A 19107-nucleotide genomic window follows, 5' to 3' on the forward strand; every position below is an offset into this window, starting at 1 on the left:
AGGGTTATCTTTTGACCAATAGAAAGAAGCTGTCATCCCAAAAATGAAGCTGTTCTTGGCAGTAGTTCTCCATATGCGCGTAGTAGGTAAATCATATTTGCAGAACAATTCGAAATAGATTTCTGGCCATTCCAACACAGTTGCAAGTAACACTAAGATTCGTCTACTTAAATTATTAAAATTTGTGTGATCATAAAAATATATACGTAAAAAGTATTTATGAAATTTTCACTTCCAATTTTCTAATTATAGAGCAGTTTTAAATGTAGATTTGTTTAGAGAGATTGAGGTATTTAAATTAATTACTCAAATATTACAATAAACACACAAAACATGTCCACAATAATGGTACCTGTAATACATTTGTGTATAGTTGAAATAGCTTTACAATTTTGTGTATAGCATAATGTGTAGAGTACCGGCACTGTTAATTAATTTTACCAAACCTATTAGCCAGAGTTTCTTAAAATGTTTAGTCACCCATTTGCTAGCTATAGTAACTCTGAGAATGGAAAACATTGTATAATTAATACCAGTACAGGTACTGAATTTTGAGCAGAAGAGCTAAAAATCTATTATTTTAATAAAGAAAGGGTTCATTCACGCAAACCTGTCTGATTGAATATCGGTATGTAAGAAAACATATTATAGCATAAATTTATTTTAAGATAAATATATATACAGGGCTTCTATTGCATAGGTTATACTGACCACTAGCATGGTGTTTTGTTTTTCAGCAGCAGTAGGGCACGCTCCAGCAGTATAAATATGCTGTTTTCCTAGGGCACTGTACATTCGTTCACGAAGATGGTTAGACAGCGGACTCTAAAGCAACGCATTTTTATGTAGCCTACAGTTTATTATAAATATAAATCAGCTCTTCATGCTCGTGTGGAATTTATTAAGATGTTCCCTGGTCAAATATCTTCTTCCAGAACTGCAATTTATGATATTGTGAACAGATTTGAATCTACTGGTTCAGTGCAAAACAAAAAAACAACTCAAAAACTTACAGTTCTAACAGAGGACAAATCAGACCAAATTGGTGTACATCTTGAACGATTGCCAACAAAATCACTCCCAAAATTAGCACAAGTGGTTTCAGTGTCTTTAAGCAACAGAATTGTTAAACTGAAGCCTTACAAATGTACACGTGTCCATTGTATACAGAAAGGCGATCCAGTAGCACTAGTGCAATATTTTGAGTGGTTTTTTTCATTATCTGTAGTGACTGAAAGTTTAATCGACCCATAGCCAGTGTTCTTTCCAGACGAGGTGTGGTTCCACCTGACTGGTCGTGTAAACAATCAAAACACTCGCTACTGGCGTTCTGAAATCCACATTGTATACAAGAAATCCCTCTTCATGAAAGGAAAGTTGAAATTTGGTGTGCTGTTAGCACAAGACGAATTAGGAAAATTTAAAAAGGTAATTATTAAACATTTACAGGAAAAATGTCATTATTCATTACTGGAGTATTTAAATAAAGACTAAATTCAGGGGTGGTGTTCCTGCATGTTGTACGTCATCATCTGGAGTATGAAGAATTCCATCGTTAGAATCTACACCCATTATCAATGACTACAGGATGCAATAAAGGAAGTATGAATTATTAGTTCCAGTTACCTTGTAAAATGCCAATATATGTATAGTTCATTGTAAATAGTTATTATGCTTAGTCATTTTGTGATTCATTATATCTTTAATTTTAGTTATGTATAATTTTAATATACCGTTACTAATTTATAATTTTAAGATTTTATGTATCTTTGCTTTAAGATTTTGACAATGTCAGAAACTTGTATACAAGTCTATTGACAAATAACAAATAAATGAATACTGGATACTAAATTAATACTGACTCATATAAGGAAATGTCGAAAGAGTGTATCATATTTCCAGCAAATAAACATATTATATTGGTACCGTAACTCAGGAATTAAGTATTTCTGAACGTATAGTCTTGTAACCTGTTTTTCTTCTCTTGATGTTTTGTCTCGTATTTTTGTTATATACCCCATGTAATGTAAATAACCCCTCTCCCCTTTTGATAAGTTACTGGTACTTGCAATTATTTAATTATACAGGGATTATTTTTAAGAGAATGGCCGTTGATCAAATTCTAAGCTGCATTTGATGTAAAAAATTTTGACTCTATATACAGCAACATACATTAAGTTATTTATACTCCTGCTCCTCTCACCTCTATAGTCCGAAATAGAATTTCTCGGGCTAACACTAAAGAATGCATGTTCGGACTACAGCAACTTAAGGTCAACATAATGCCGAACTTTCATCTAAGACAAAAAAAGATATTACACTGACAATAAACAAACATTCTGGATTCTAATTTATGACTGTGTCTCCTACAAAGTATTAATTCTGCACCAACCACTATGTACACAATACCACTGTGGTAGTTTATTTGGAATAAAGTTCAAGATGAGGGAGTAGGGTGGTGTTAAGTAAGTAGATAATTAGAAAGTAGATAATTAGATCATTTAATTTTAATTAGCGCTAATAATTAACAATTCAATCCTTTAATATGTAAGAACACACTTCATGTAAAGAGCAATTTTATTTCAACACAATATTATCAAAAATTAGGTTAGGTTAAAGTTTTAGTCATCTCCATCACAATTTGTTTAATATCAATAAAATGTATCTAAGCCCATTGACAATCTTTCCATTTAAAATATTCAGGGAAAGAATGAAGCTCATTTTATAGCAACAAAAACGTTTACATTTTAATCCAGAGACAAAGATACTTTAACACAAACCAGAACACACATACACACATGAGAATAATTTAACAGTTGTATGAGAGCCATAGCAGCAAAACTAAATATCATAAATCATTATAGGTAAATGCCATTCAATCCAAAACACCACAATTATGAATTGAAAATAACAATATGTAATGGGAAAATACAGCAAGTACGTAGGTTTACTGCTCAATATTTTTAATTTATTCCTACCTTACATTAATTTGAAATATTAATTTCACTGCACATTACTTTTGTCTTAAATTTTAACGAAGTAGAAGCGAAATGATTATTCATGTACATCATAACAAATTATCTTGTAAATTCAGAATTTATCTAAATTTTTGTTACAAGTTGCTTTTAAAATATTATAATAGTGCTTCAGCTTATTTTATTGGTAAAAAATAATTTTATATTTTAATATGAAGATCTGGCTTTATTATTAAAACTGAACTCTACGACTGAAATTAATAAATAAAATGTAGGTAGGTAGATTGGTAGATTGACAGACTGACAGACCAACGGATGGACAGACAGATCGACAGACACAAATTAGTAAAAAATTAAATAAACTGAAATGTATAATGGAAACTGCAACAGAAATTACCCATAGTTATATTTTTCTCAAAATGAATTATCCAGAAATGGTTGAAACAGATAGAATGTAGGTAATATTTTATGGATATAGTTATACATTTGTTGTAATTTAACAACATTTTCTAATGAATTCTCAAATAACCATGGTGGACAAATTATTTATTTACAATCACATTCGAGGCTTGGCCCATGTAATTGTAACTGATATAGATACTTCAGATATCATAGCAAACCCACAACAGTGCTTTATTTTCCTCAAGGAACACATAGCCTTACCAACAATTACCAGAAAGTCACACAAGGTTATATGGACAGCAGGGAGCACAAAAGGAGACAGCACACAATCAAGATGGAAATATCAGCAACATAGATAGACATAAGCCTCATGTTAACTTGACACGAAATGTGATCAAAATCAAATTAATCTCACCTTATTTATTATTTATACATGAAAGTAGGATGTCAATTGATAGCTACCTACCATTCAAATGTATCAGATATTGCTATTTTTCAAAGCAATATAAAATTCCACAACCTAGCTATGAATTAAGAGAAAAAGAAATTATGTTTCATACTGAAACACTTTTCTCTAATTTACTACAAACCGTTTTTTTCTGTTAGAATCACTAAAGAAAACGTAAGAAATATCCTGTAGTTGAACATTCAATTGTAAATGAATAAGAAATCATATTTCAGTACTATGTGACTGTAGATCTAGTTCAGTTCCCACACTACATAGGTATTCATTTCTATCTGATGTAACTGAATGATTTTTTTTTTTTTCAAAATTTCGGAGATGTAGAATGTGATATGATGAAGATTTTTCACGAAGAAACCCATGACCAGAAATGAGAATTGGAGTACCTACAGCACTGTGAGATGTTGCTTTTCCTGTTCTTGTGATGACGAACTTTCTACGCATTCTGTAGGCTAAATAAAATATCATATTAGTTTGAAGAACTTTATTGACTTTCACATTTACAATAAATGTTCAAAGTGACAACCACCAACATAGTTTCATAGCATGCAACGACAAACAGGTTTTGTCTTACACTTTGGAAGCTACCACATTCTTATGGTATCTAACGCTGTAAAGATGCTCTCAGTAAGCTCATTTACTGTTTCTACACAATAGCCTTTACGTACACCCATAGAAAAAAAGTCAGGATGGGTGAGGTCAGGGGACTGTGCAGGCCAAAAGACTGGGCATGCTCTTCCAATTACTCTCTGTCTGAAAATGCTGTGAAATATTCGCAGGTCAGACGATCAAAATGTGATGGAGCATCATCGTGCTGGTGCCACATACTAACCTACTGAAGGCATAGAAAGTTTGCCATTACTAGAACAGGAAAAGTAACATCTCACAATGCTCTAAATATTCCAATTCTCACTTCTGGTCAATGGTTCCTTGGTAAACAAATATTCACTAATTTTCATCATACTACCCTCTACATCCTCCCAAATTTTGAAAAAGTCATTCATTTACACCCTGTATAATGAAAAATTAAACAGTAACAAATTATATTTCTTTCAATCTGAAATATTTAACATGGAAATGTGAAAGTTATGTCATGTAAGGGAAGAGATACGAAGCAGTAATCTCATTTTTAAAATTTAGATAACATCTGAAGAGTGAAAATGTATAAAATAAGATAATTGGTTACAATAGTGTAGCCTACATGATATACTTTACATTAAAAAAAAATGTTTGATTGTGTACAATATATAATTCAATGTGCTATGAATACTCATTAGATTACAAAATAAAATATTGAATTAATACACATTTCAATACTGCTACTTAACAAATGAAACATTAACAAGCTGGCATGAAATTAATTCTAATACATTTCAAAGCATATCATTTGACATCCCTTTGTGTAGATATTCGAGTCTTGCAGTGCTTATATCAGTAGACATGGAGTAGGTATTTATTATCAGGTTAATTATGTTGAAAGTTGAATCTGAAAATAACACTGTTAGTAAGAGACATTGTGTTATGAAATAATATACACAGCGAACTAGATAATAAGAGAAAACTAAAGTTAATTCGGCAACAATAACAAAACAAAGCACCACGCTAAAATATGAAATAAAATTGCAAAATAATGATTAGTTAATAAGCATAAACTTTTTTTTTTTTTGTAATTGATCAATGAGATATCCAGATACCAACTTGTGAGAGAATATTATTACTTATTTATCTGAATAAAAACACAGCATTTGAAAAGTTACCATACTGTAGTATTTATTTCTCACCTAGGTACTCAATATCGAAGTAACACTTTCACTGACCGCAGTTATGCTACTAACTTTCGTCATGCAGCCCAAAGTTACAGGTAATTGCAAAACAACATCTTGAACAGTCATTCATCACCTTGTTATTAGGTACACTCGGTGCTTTTTTTCTGACAGAATGCGCCAGAACGGCATTCTGGAACCTTTTTGTTGTATTTTTCATCATGAAACCAGAGAAATGTGTTAATAATTAATTTTCTTTGAACTTTGCTTAGGCCTTGAAAGTCTTAATTTTGGGCGACAAAGAGGTTAAAAACGACAGAATTCCTGTACACTGGATAGTAATCATCTCCCAGTCTGTTATAATATATTCTACATAGACTTCCACCACCTTTTTCCAGAAGATAAGCACTGTGTAGCCTACACTGAAAATGAAAATAAAATGTGTACCGTAAGTTTATTTAAAAACGTTCTATGTAGTTTAAGCTTTACAGTGGCTAGAGTTCTGGATCCAAATGTATCTCTTCTTCCCACGTTTCTTGTCTGGCACACACTTCAATCTCTATATCAGGCCTAGGCATAAATAACTCGATTGAGACCAACACAGACCACCTCTTAATTCCCCATTCCACCTTCCCCGGCTGAGACAGTAATGTTTTGGTGCGGTATGAGCAGGCAGAGAAGTCAATGCCGAGTTGTATCAGGTTGGTATCACAGCTTTTACGAACTTTCGGCTCTCACTGGTCGCCTAAAATACAGCACTGATGCACAAAGCCTTACTGCGCGTTTTTTTACAAAGTGGTGCAAGCAAAATGGACATAGGAGTTTCTCTGTCTCTTTCACTTCCCCTCTTATTTCCACAGTTTCTCTATACATTTAACAAGATTGCATTGTAAGATGACCTAGAACTGTGACACCTGGAAAGTTATCTGCAAATTTCTTTGAATTTATGAAGTAGAATTAGGCCAGTATACGAAAAAACATTTGCTGTTTCATAGTAAACCGGGAAACATCTATTCCAATCACCACAAAATAAATTCTTGCTTGTACAGACTACCAGATCTAGTAGGAAACTAAAATCCCTTCACAGAGACTCAGAGTCATACCATTTGTCCTATACTATTTTGCCATCTCAGATCTTGATCTTAGCCAGCGTATACCACAGGGCAAGGTATGTAAGAGAAATTCACAAGCAAACATTCTCATGGGGGCAGACAAAAAAAAAAGAAGTTTTTTTTTTCTTCCACCATGTTAATAATGTCAAAACAAATGCTTATACAAATTTTGGCCACTCGAGTGCAATTACAAGGGCCATCCCGAAAGTAAGTTTCCCTGGGGTTGTCTACAGAAAGAAAACACAATTTCATGGAAAGATTTATTGGAACAGATACAGCAATTGGGCTATTTTTAATCATATTCCACACTGGAACTGAAACATTTGTCATACCGTGGGATCAACAGAGAGGTGCAAGTGGCTGTCATACACTGGTTCCAATTCCAGGAGGCAGACTTCTATGACACAGAGATACAAAAGTGGATTCCACGGAATGACAAATGTCTCATTTCCAGTGGGGTACATGTTGAAAAAAAACTCAACAATTGTTGTAGCTGTTCAATAAATCTTTCCATAAAATGTGTTTTCTTTCTGTAAATGGCTACAGAAAAGCTTACTTTCTGGACGGCCCTCGTAATTGCGCTTGAGTGGCCAAAATTTGTGTAGCACTTGTTTTGACATTATTAACATGGTGAAAGAAAAGAAAATTAACTTTTTTTATCTGCCCTCATGAGAATGTTTGTTTGTCAGTTATAACACACTTGCGACCAATTAGCATTAAGATTATAAAACAGGTGTATTGTATAAAGTTCGTCAAGGAAGGATGTCTACACAATTTAATCTTGAGGTTATGAATGTGAAAACCAGTTTTTATATTTAACTAAAGTCATTGCACTACTCATTATAGGATTCATATATATATATATATATATATATGTATGTATATACACACGTAATTTACATAATTTTGTTTAGTAGGTATTTCACCAAAGATTGAAGGGGTTTGAAAAGAACTCTTATAATTTTTTATTAAGTTTATTTCAAAATTACACGTGAATGGTAAATATTATTAGATAAAAAATGTTAACACTTTCTTTCATTAAGAAGTTAAAAAAAAATAATAATTATACTACCGGAATTTTATATTATTTGTAAATACATTATTAATGAAATCAGTACACGTTATTTTTCCACGAAATATGATTTTTTACATTTCAGAAATGTTTATTTCACAAGTTGGTATTAGATTCTCATTGCCATTTACAGAAAACAGAATAAATAAATGCACACACTATTTAAAAATAATTGTTAACAGTAAAATATTTCGAAATTAAGAAACAGCTACAGCCAAAGCATCACACAAATCGGACACACATTTCTGTTAAGTCTTTCATGCAAGTAATAATAAATAGGCGTACTGTATAGGCTACATTATAAAATCACCTCGCCAATCCTGATTTAATTTCACAAGATCCTGCAACAGTATTGTATTATATTGATACCGGTACATAGATTCAGGTCTACTTACAGTATTTCATAATGAAGATAAGCTCCTTTCTACTTCTACGATATTTTCAAAGACGATTCTTCATTAATAGCCAGTATAATGTTCCAAGTAATAGAAATTAGAAATTGACTAAAGATTTAAATTCTTGTTTCGCATTGAATTTATATTTAATATATTTTAGAATGATAAAATAGAACAATACCTGTATGTTATGTAAAATGTTGTAATGAAATAACGCTGCTTTACTAAAGTTAGTTTGAAATTGTAATGTCCATCTTCCTTCAAATTAAGTACCGATATGTGTGCGTAAAGTTGATAATTTTCATGAAATCGTGTATGAAAGTTACTGTATATCAGATATATCAGTTTTATTACGTTATGCTATTTGGGTAATGCCTTTGACGTTATACTTTTCCTGTTAACCCCTAACAGAAGGAAGGTTTGGTAAAATGGAAAATCCTGATGGAAAAAATATGATATGATTAATCAAAATTTTATAATTATATGCACACTGGTAACCAGAGTTCGAATGCCACTAGATGGGGATTCTTGGGTGAATGACGCAAGTCAAGTGTCCTCCATCAGTTAATAAAAAAAAACTTTTAAAATTAAAGTAATTCCGAACATTAATTGTATGGATTTAATTATACTTTCATAAACGAATTTTATTTACATTTTGTTTCCAATAAAGAATTCTATTTACTAGATCTAAAAAGATCTAGATTTTTCTGCAGTTGTGTAGGCTACATACAGGATAAACTGTAAGTAATGTAATTAATATCAGAAGATATTGAGATATTGAGATATTTCAAACAAAAAAGTTTAATACAGTTTTGTTCATTTTTGTTTCCTTTTCGTGATAAAAATTGTTTTATATGAAACATTTCATAGTGTGTTTTGGGAAAGCCATTGATTTAATTCCCAAGTGTTCGGTGGTGTTAAGAGAGCAGTGTATTATGATAATAAATGATTGAAAGAATTTTAGTTTTATCCTCTAATTGTGCAGAAATTTGATCCGAACAAATGTAACATTTCGTTCTGAAAAGGAATTTTACAATGTTACATTTGTTGAGATCAAATTTCTGCACATTTAAAGAACAAAACTAAAATTCTTTAAATCATTTAATATCATAATACACTACTCTCTTAGATTGACCGAGCATATTGAGAATTAAAACAATGGCTTTCCCAAAACAGGCTATGAAATATTTCATACGAAACAATTTTTATCTCGAAAAGGAAGCAAAAACGAGCAAAATTATATGATATTTCTTTGTTTGAAATACCTCAAAGAATAAGTCCTCGAAATTAATGACAATACTTACAGTTCACCCTGTGTTACATACAAAACAACTAAAACAATGTTTAAATATTTGGCAAATGTAGATAGTATCCGGAATAGATCTTATAATTATGATTCCATCATTTAAAGTTACCACAAGCTGAAGACAATGAAACTGTGGTTAAGTCATCTGATTAACAAATTTACAAGGTAACTTATATTCGGTAGGAAGTTATATTAATGTTCATAAAATTGAAATATCTTCTCTTTGTCTATTTATTTCAGAACTGATACAAATGTTTACAATCCGTAACTTGGGGAAGTCCATACATTTGATTACAAGATATTTTTAATTAACTTTCCACTAAACAAAATTCATTATATTTTGAATTTAGAGTCAAAATACTGTAATTAGATATTTTAAATAAAATTTATTTAACCTTGCTGAAAGACTAAACTGTTATTAAGAACCTTATTGCTAAAGAGAGAAGAGAGTACCGGTAACACTTGTACTTTAAGTTCAGATATAATTTCTTAACACAGCATTAAAATTGTTTGTATAAAATTGTCTCACATTGGAAAATTTTAAAAAGAAATTGTACATCACATTTTCTTATGAAGACAAATTTAATTACCTAACAACAATTACGAAATTAATTTAACATAAATGATATAGGAATGTTAATACGACATGAAAACTTATCTGCTATATATTAAATTCCTTTTTAGTGTATATCTGCTTAAATATATACTGTATATACATTAAACTGATGAAAAATATAATCAGTAGAGGAACATTTCATTTCTAACTACCTAGACCACTCAGAAACTAAAGAAGACAAATGCTTATGATATAAAATAATATGGTCAGCTAAGTACAGTACCATGTTTTCTGGACAAATATTTTCAACTTTGGTCATTGTTGTACAGTACCTACCAAAATAAATAATATAAATATGTAAAATTGCAGACCATCTACTTCAGTATAGTGCTCTCAACAAGAATAAATAAGAGACAAAAGACATCTCCAGCCTGTATTGGGAAACTAGAGGAAAAGTAGAGTAGAAACCAAGATCTCTGCCATTACAAAGAATAAGTAGTAGAAAAAGAAAAAGAAGAGGATGAACTTTTTTAATTTGGTTATTTAACGACGCTGCATCAACTACTGGCTTATTTTGCGTCTATGAAATTGATGATAGTGAAATGACAAGATGAGGCCGAGGATTCGCCATAGATTACCTGACATTCGCCTTACAGTTGGGGAAAATCTGGGGGGAAAACTCAACCAGGTAATCAGACTAAGCAGGAACTGAACCCATGCCCGAGCGCAATTCTACTTCAGCAGGCAAGCACCTCAGCCAACTGAGCTATGCCGGTGGCTTGAAGAAAAAGAAGTAAAATATTTTAAATAAATTGTGTCCACTTGTAGTATGTATACTGATTGAACAAGGATCAGTGACACTGTTGTAGCAGAATGTATAAAACCTGTAGAAATTTGTTTAAGAATGTGCAAATATAATATCAAATGCATGAATTGTATTTATTTTCTGTAAGTGGATTGATATTTTTAAAATTGGCTATAGAAGTATTGCAAACGAAGAATGCCCAGCAAGACCAGTCGAAGTCTCAAGACTAACACATAATATTTGTATCAACGATGCCAACCTTGTGGGGTTTGAGAGCTACGGTGAACTGCCTACCATTCATTACTTGGTGGTCGGTTAATGACCATGGTTGACTTCTTGACCACCACTGATTTACAATAAGATAATTCGAGAAGATAGGTAGTACCTACAGTGTGTTCACCAGGAAACAGATTTCACTCGGGTAAATACAGTCAGCCTTTCATTGTTATAAATAAAACATTGAGCAAATACTGTGTACATTTACCCTGGATCAAGCATAGAAAGGTTTCGTGTTCCGTGACATGGAAATAAAACACAGACATGAAGATAAGAACATTAGTATACGGCTGACTTCATTCAGTGCAGTTCAATTTAATTATGGCAATACAGTATGCATTAGAACAGCGAATCTTCATTTATTAGACATATATCACTAAAAGATTGTACAAAAAGTGTCATGCTGTATTTCTATGGAATTTGAATCAACAATCCAGAATTTTGTGGAAAATGTAAAACTAGCTCGTTTTTTAATTAAAAAGTGAGAGAAACAAACATTACGTTCCAACTGACTAAAAACTTGACAACATAGGCAATAGGCTGAAATAGTTTCCCACGAAATTGTTAAGAAAGTTAGCTCAACAGGCAGGTGTATCCAAAATATCATCTTGTAAAGTGTCGAAATAGTTAAAAATAAAACCGTACAAGAAAATAGTCATTCATAAATTGAGTTAAAATTTGCCAGGATTAAATTTTATTGATAGATACGAAATCTAGTAGTCTTTTGAAGAGATGTGAAATGTGCATTAGGCACAATGGTCGACAGTTCCAGTACTTATAAGGTTGTTGTTGTTGTTTTCTAATGCCAGGCATTTGACAATAAAGTCATTTGACCTCTTGCACTCCAATATTTTTCAAAGATATTATCATGGTCAGCCACTGAAGCACAGTTTTGAGGTGTTCCGAATCCATTTCTTGGTTTCAGTACTTATAAGGTACCTGTAAGCCAATAAATTATAAATCATTAATGTAATAAAAAGTGTAACACCAAATTGGTGGAAAGTTCATAGTTTTCTCAGAAATAAAGTTTTTCTCAAAAGTCTAACACTCTTTATTCGGTAATTATTGCGAGTAGGATCATGATTTTTGTCCATATCGATAGAAAATCTAATAAAAAATCATTTATCCCTTTGGTATATTTCAACAGCGTGGATGGTTTTCGTGTAAATTTAATTTAAAAGACACTAATTTGAAGCCACTGACTGATGTTACCAGCTTGCAACATTGTAGCCAGAAAGGGAGATGGCAGGTAGTTCACTAAGGTACACAGATTTTAGTTCGTTCACCTCTTAGGCGCAATTCATACAGAGAAGACGTGACTCTGACATCAGGCAGAGGCATGATGGCTTTTCGAGTCTCTCCCATGTAAACAAATGTACCAATGCACACAGAGAGGACGGGACGGGGGCACGCCATTCCGAAGTCAGTGTTTCGCTTCTTTCGAGTCACAAGTGGCCCTTCAAAGTGACACGTGGTGTCTGACTATAAAATGAAATTCGCGACGATTTTGAATTTAATATTTAATTTTATGAAGAGATGATGTAATACGGTATAGAAACACTGGTGGAACATTATATAAAAATTCTGGAAATGGTCGGGATAAATGTTCAATTCTTTCATCACATCTTCTACTCCAAAATATCTGGGAACTCACTTCGAATATTTTACAACTTTGCGGACTCAACATCAGACTTTACTATCTATTCCTCGTCACCTTACTTCTTTCTATTCATCCTCTTTCACCATATCAGTTTGTCGCCTATGGAACTTCTTATCTCGTCATGTCAGGGATTGCCGAACAGTTGATTAATTTAAATTCAGAATTAAAATTACATACTTTTACATGGAATTAATTAGTGTTAGCCGAATTTAATAAGTTATTGTATGTGTTTGTATAAATAAAGCGGAAATAGGATATAAATTGTAATTACATAATTATTATGTACCATGTTTAGCCAATATTTCATTATGCAGTATGTAAGCTACTTAATGTGCATGATAACGATTTTTTATTTATATATTACTACGTTTTATTGTGTCAAAGCATATTTCACTTCTGGTAGTGTGGAAGAGAAGGCCTCAAGGCCTTAACTCTACCAAAAAAGTAATAAAAAATAAATAAATGCATAAATGTATAAATAAGTGCACGAGTGAATGAATAAATCAATGAGTGAATGAATAAATCAATCAGTGAATGAATGACTCAATCAGTGAATCAGTGAATGAATGAGTGAATCAGTGAATGAATCAATCAGTGAATCAATGAATGAACCAGTGAATCAATGAATGAATGAATTAGTGAATCAATGAATGAATCAATCAATCAGTGAATCAACCAACGAGCCAAACAACCAAAGAATGAATAAAACAATGAATGAATGAATCAATCAATCAATCAAGCAATCAGTCAATAAATAAACAAACAAATAAATAAAACAAAATAACTTAAATAAATAAAACAAAATAACTTAAATAAATAAAACAAAATAAATAAGATGTGCCATACATTCTTCCCCTTTTCAACCGCTATGGGTGCACAGAAAAATCTCATCTGTTTTTTAATATTAGCAAGTCGTACGAGAGCCAGGGCATCTTCATCGTCTGAAGAAGACATTACGAAAGCTGTGCGACGTGCAAGTGTCGCAAGGGTTTTTGACTCTTCGGTATGCTTTGGTCACGTCATGTCTCTGTCCGAAGTCCGAGCCAAGCACTGTCTACGTCTTCTCTGTGTGAATTGCACCTTACATCTGTATTACAAGAAAGAGGCGGCATTATTGTCAGACTGCTGAAACTTCCAACTCAATTTTCTATTACGATATTGGATGACGTATATACGGACAGTACTCTATAACAGAGTCCTCAGTATGAAAGGATGATTCCAAGCCTTTGGCGTGAGACGAACTCGATAGCTCAGGTGGTAGAGCACCTGACCGGAGTACAGGAAGTCGCAGGTTCGAATCCCGCTCGAGGATGTGGAATTTTTCTTTCATACCATGGCATGATTGTGACTATAAAGTATTTAAATTCATTCATCAATTTTCTAATTAACCATGCATTTAATCATAAACCGTAATATAGGTTTTCTATTCATTTAAATGTACCAGTATCCTATTGTCTCTTTCAATATGCAGGATTATTTCACTTCCACTCTGTAAAGTATAAAATTTAACGTAAGTGTGGGAAGTTGTCCATAACTGTCTGACCAGTCATAAAACTTGTTCAAGCTACGTTCTAAAGTAGCTTACACATGAGAATAAAAGAAACAAGTTTCAGGAAAGTTTTGATGTATGACGAGACATGAATACAATTTCTAGCCGCAATCCATTAAGCAGAGCATCCATGTACAGTATGTGTCCATTTTAATCTGTCAGGATAACTTAAATATCTACTATCTGCAAGTAAATTAATAATGACTGTGTTTTTGAGTATTAAGAGGATAGTTCAGCATGACTTTCTGAAATATTGTCATATTGTGATAGTGAGCATTACAGTGACTTGCTAAGAGACAGTGACACAAGCGTTATTCAGAGGCAGATTTAGGTATAGTGCTGCCCCTAGGCAGTGCTAAAATTTGCCGCCCCCAACTCCCACAAACAATTTATAAGCAGCTATTATACAGGTCATGTTTAGTTCAAATTAATTTTAAATTAAATGTTACATTTCAGAAAACAAATTACTGGAATCGAAATACATGCATTTGTTTTACTTTGTACAGAGAAGGGACCTGAAAACTTACACGGCAGTCTGAGCCTTATTGTGCTTACCACTCCTATTCTGTGAAACATCTTACTTGTGAATTATAAAGATTTTCTTCGCACTTTCTTCACAGAGAAAGCACTGATGCCATCAAAGTCGACCTGACTAAGAACATCAAATTCGATATTCGAACTTATTCATTGTTGAAACAAAGCAGACTATAGTTTATTTTTAAGCATTAGTTTTATTGGTGGTATAATTATTACCAGCATTTCTTACTTCGATAGAAGTACAAAATAAATTTAAAAATAAACTCCAACTCTTTGCAGAATAAACCTTTCATACACGGTAGAACATCGATTATCCGAAACAATTGGGATAACTAATTTTTCAGATAACCGATCATTTATGAAAACAAATTGTACGGGTATCATAGGAACAGTATGAAACAAAGAGACACAGATATTAAACACAAAACTGTACATACAGTATATATTTTGTATCACACGTCTTACAAATAACACAGAGAACTGACTAGCCTAGTTTGACAAGTTCAAAATGGTCATTAAAGTAGCCTACAGTTTAGGAAAAGAAGTCTAATTTTTTTTTTTTTTTTTTTTTTTGCTTCAGAGCTGCGACTCTTTTTTTTTTTTTTGTGCTAAATCTCGCAAATAGCACTAGCAAAACTTCTACATGGTGTGTGCGCAAATTTGAATTTGCCAACTGGAATGCTTTCAGTTAAGCGATGTTTCGGTTGTTCGGTATTCGAATAATCGAATGCTCTACTGTAGAATTATGTAATACACATGTTGGGAAGTGATTAAATAGTATTGTGAACGATATATTATGTTGGAAATGTAACTGAGAATTCTGGTTGCTATTCATAGTGATAAATAATAAACACACATCCAATTTTATTTTCAACAGTTCTTTCTTGTTTATGCAAGCAGTTAAATTTAAGCAATTTCATAATATAATAACGTGATACCGGCATTACAATATAACTATGCAGCTGCACACTTTCCTTTCACTCTCGTCACGACCGCGACAATGCGATAACAAAACAATATCAGACTACCACAAGGTGTTCAAGAACAAACTTCAGAAAAGATTTACCAACAAGTGTTTTAAAAACAAATTTCACTGTAAAATGAATATGAAAAAAGGAAAGAAAAAAAGAGACAGAGAGAGAGAGAGAGAGAGAGGGAGGGAGAGAGGGAGGGAGGGAGGGAGAGGGAGAAAGGAAGAGAGAGGGGGTGAGAAGAGGGGGGGAGAGAGAGAGAGAGAGAGAGAGAGAGAGAGAATGTCGCCCCCCTGGAAATTGCCGCCCTAGGCAACTGTCTAGGTTGCCTAGGCCTAAATCTGACACTGGCGTTATTGCAAAGCAATTGTGGAATACAAAGGAGTTTTTTCTTCAGGATAACGCTCTTTCTCACTACGCATATGCCATCACTGAATACTGGACAACAGGCTGAGAGATTCTGCCACATTCCCTTATAGGCCAGATCTCGCACCATGAAATTGACTATCACTTGTTTGGTCAAGATGCCCTTGAAAGAATCAAATTCGACGACAATGATCAGCTGAAAACAAATGTGGAAGACTGGCTATGACATTAGGATTGAAATTTCTTCTATGCAGGAATTAGGAAGCTTGTGGAGCAATTTAATAATATATTCTGCATGGGGAGAAATGTAAAGTGACCAAAGTTACAGGTTAGTAAAATGAACACAGGCTGAATGATTCTGAGGTCTCCCTGTTTATTGAATGATGTAATATACGGAGTGGAAGTGAAATAGTCTTGCAGATTGAAAGGGACGATAGGGTACACTTAAATGAATAGAAAACCTGTATTATGTTTTTTGATTAACTGCACGGTTAATTAGAAAATGAAATTGGAAGTTCCAGCAGTTGTGGTTGCATCGTTCAGTGGCTTGAAATTGGTGGTTTTTAAATTAGATTTACACGACACTTTTTTCTGAGAAATCTATGAACTTCCCACCAATATGGTATTACAGTTTTTTCTTACATACAACATGAGCTATTCGCTCTAAAAATCTGCAGGGTTATTTTACTTCCACCCTATATATCTGTGAAAAGTCTCACGGTGTATGAGGAAGTTCATGGGACTGCCGAAAATGGTAGCACCAGATGTACTGACATGATAGACATATCACCTGGCACTTCCGCCTTCATCATCACTGATCCAGTTCGAGTCTCATGCTAATCAACCAGAAGTTAATGCCGAGAAGACTAGTATCTATACACCAACTATCCCATACTACAAAGAGAAATACAATCTGTCCAATATCACAGTCAAAGGCCTGCTCATTGGTGCAAGAGATACATCCCACTCGCAATTCATTGCTTCCTGAAGGCTACAGGAACATCCAAAGACTTGACTGAACAGTTGGTGTTTGCCGCCATGAAGGGGTCACTTGCCATCTTAAGGAACCATCTATACCAAACTGTAACTTAATTAACAATTCAGTGCATTTGTATTTTAAGAATGTTTTTCTTCTACATCTTTTATTATTTCTTGAGTTTATTTCCCTTAGTTTAATATTTAATTTCAATCGCAATTTTTTAAATTCAATAACATAGGTACGGTACTTTATATTATACTTGAGTAGTATACTTTGTTTTTATGACAGACCATGAACTACATGATAAGTTTGGAATTAAAAATTATTCTAAACGTTTTTTGACAATGACAAATGATATATGGAATATAATTTCCTAGTTATGTCAGGCCTGGCAGTTTCAGTCCCATGGATGTAAGGTTAATGGTACATTTACTATAGCCTACTATAGTCCCGTCGCTCTAATTTCCGGCAGCCAATCGCGTTGCAAGTCAGCTACATTTAAACGTGTGCGTCTTGTGATTTGCTGAGGAAGACGTTATTCATTCTTAAGGCTCGATAAATACTTAATATAATCGCCCGCCATTTTGGCTCTTTCATTAGCGTTCGCAGAAAGCACAAGAAGACGTTATTTGCCGCTCAATTATTTGCTGAATTACAGTGCGTTTGATTTATTATCATAGGAGCTATGACGTGATAATGTTTAACGGTGTGGCAAATAGTTTCCTCGTATGGTAGCTCGGCAACGAAAGAACAAAAATGGCGAACGATACTACCTACCTAGACTTGATATATCCTTCACTTCCTAAGACGTTAAGCAAAGAGGAGGAGTCACGCCGGGAATAACAGCATCGCGACTATAGATGTTGGTCGTGTGGCATGAACAGACAGTCATATAAATAAAGGTATGTATGCTCAGGCGGACTATCAGCTGTGTGCATGAACAGTTCAGGAGCTACAACTACAGTATATACTACTTACGCAGACTACAAGTTATTCCTAAAATAGATAGTCAAGGCTAAGTTGCACATCCCTATAAGGATATATAACTTTAAGTAACATTTAATCTCTACATACCTTATTTACATGTCTACATATTTAAAGAACAAAATATGAATAATTTAAATAAATTGTTTATATAATTTATCTACAAGTGAACAGTAGACTTTCTGAAAAACCGATGTACACACATTTTCGAAATGAATTAAGATTGGAATTCATTGTGTTTTCCAGTCTTTATATTCTATAAATGATTGTAACATGAAAAGATTTGTATTTGAGTGTACCTATAGACCTTCAAACGTTGAACATTTGAAAATTCCTTACAGTAGGATTACTTTATGATTTTCTTGAATTTTACACAACTCTCTGGAAAAGTCAATTTTGGCATCCAAATTTGTTTGTGACGTGCAATGTATGTCTGCAGCATCCTTATTTTCCATTAATGCAGTATTTTTCTTACATATATTAGCATTACAATGGGCCTATAGCCTATATTTTCGTTTTCGTTCTCTTGTAACTGAACGACAAACTTTGCACTGAATTGCTTACTGTCCAGTTCCTTTACAATATTTTACTTAATATTTATTCGTTAGAGCATATTGTTTCCACTTTATGCACTGAATGAACGAACTCCGTGTAGGTACCTTCATATAACAATACCTTCTTAAGTCACTGTAATCAGCGTTTGTCTTATGCTGAGTGTAAACAGGGACTGCATAACGTAGACCAGTAGCCACAACCCTATGCGCACATAACTTGTTTTTTGTTTGGGTTCGGAAACCACTAGCCTTAGTCATTATATAAAAATTTAACAGTTACAGCTCAGGGAATAGTAATTAAAATTTATTTCCATCTACATATATGATTTTTTATTCATATTTTCCAATGTGGACTAAAATTAAATTGAAAGATAAAGAATCA

At 33.1% G+C, this 19107-nt stretch overlaps 1 protein-coding gene across 2 annotated transcripts in view; it reads right to left on the reverse strand.

Moving 5' to 3' along the window:
• Window positions 1-19107, reverse strand: part of gprs (speckle type BTB/POZ protein) — a 206798-nt gene that overhangs the window by 109664 nt on the left and 78027 nt on the right. The gene's annotated exons all lie outside the window — the stretch shown is intronic.

Source organism: Periplaneta americana, chromosome 1 (assembly GCF_040183065.1).
Source record: "Periplaneta americana isolate PAMFEO1 chromosome 1, P.americana_PAMFEO1_priV1, whole genome shotgun sequence".
Taxonomy (NCBI): domain Eukaryota; kingdom Metazoa; phylum Arthropoda; class Insecta; order Blattodea; family Blattidae; genus Periplaneta; species Periplaneta americana.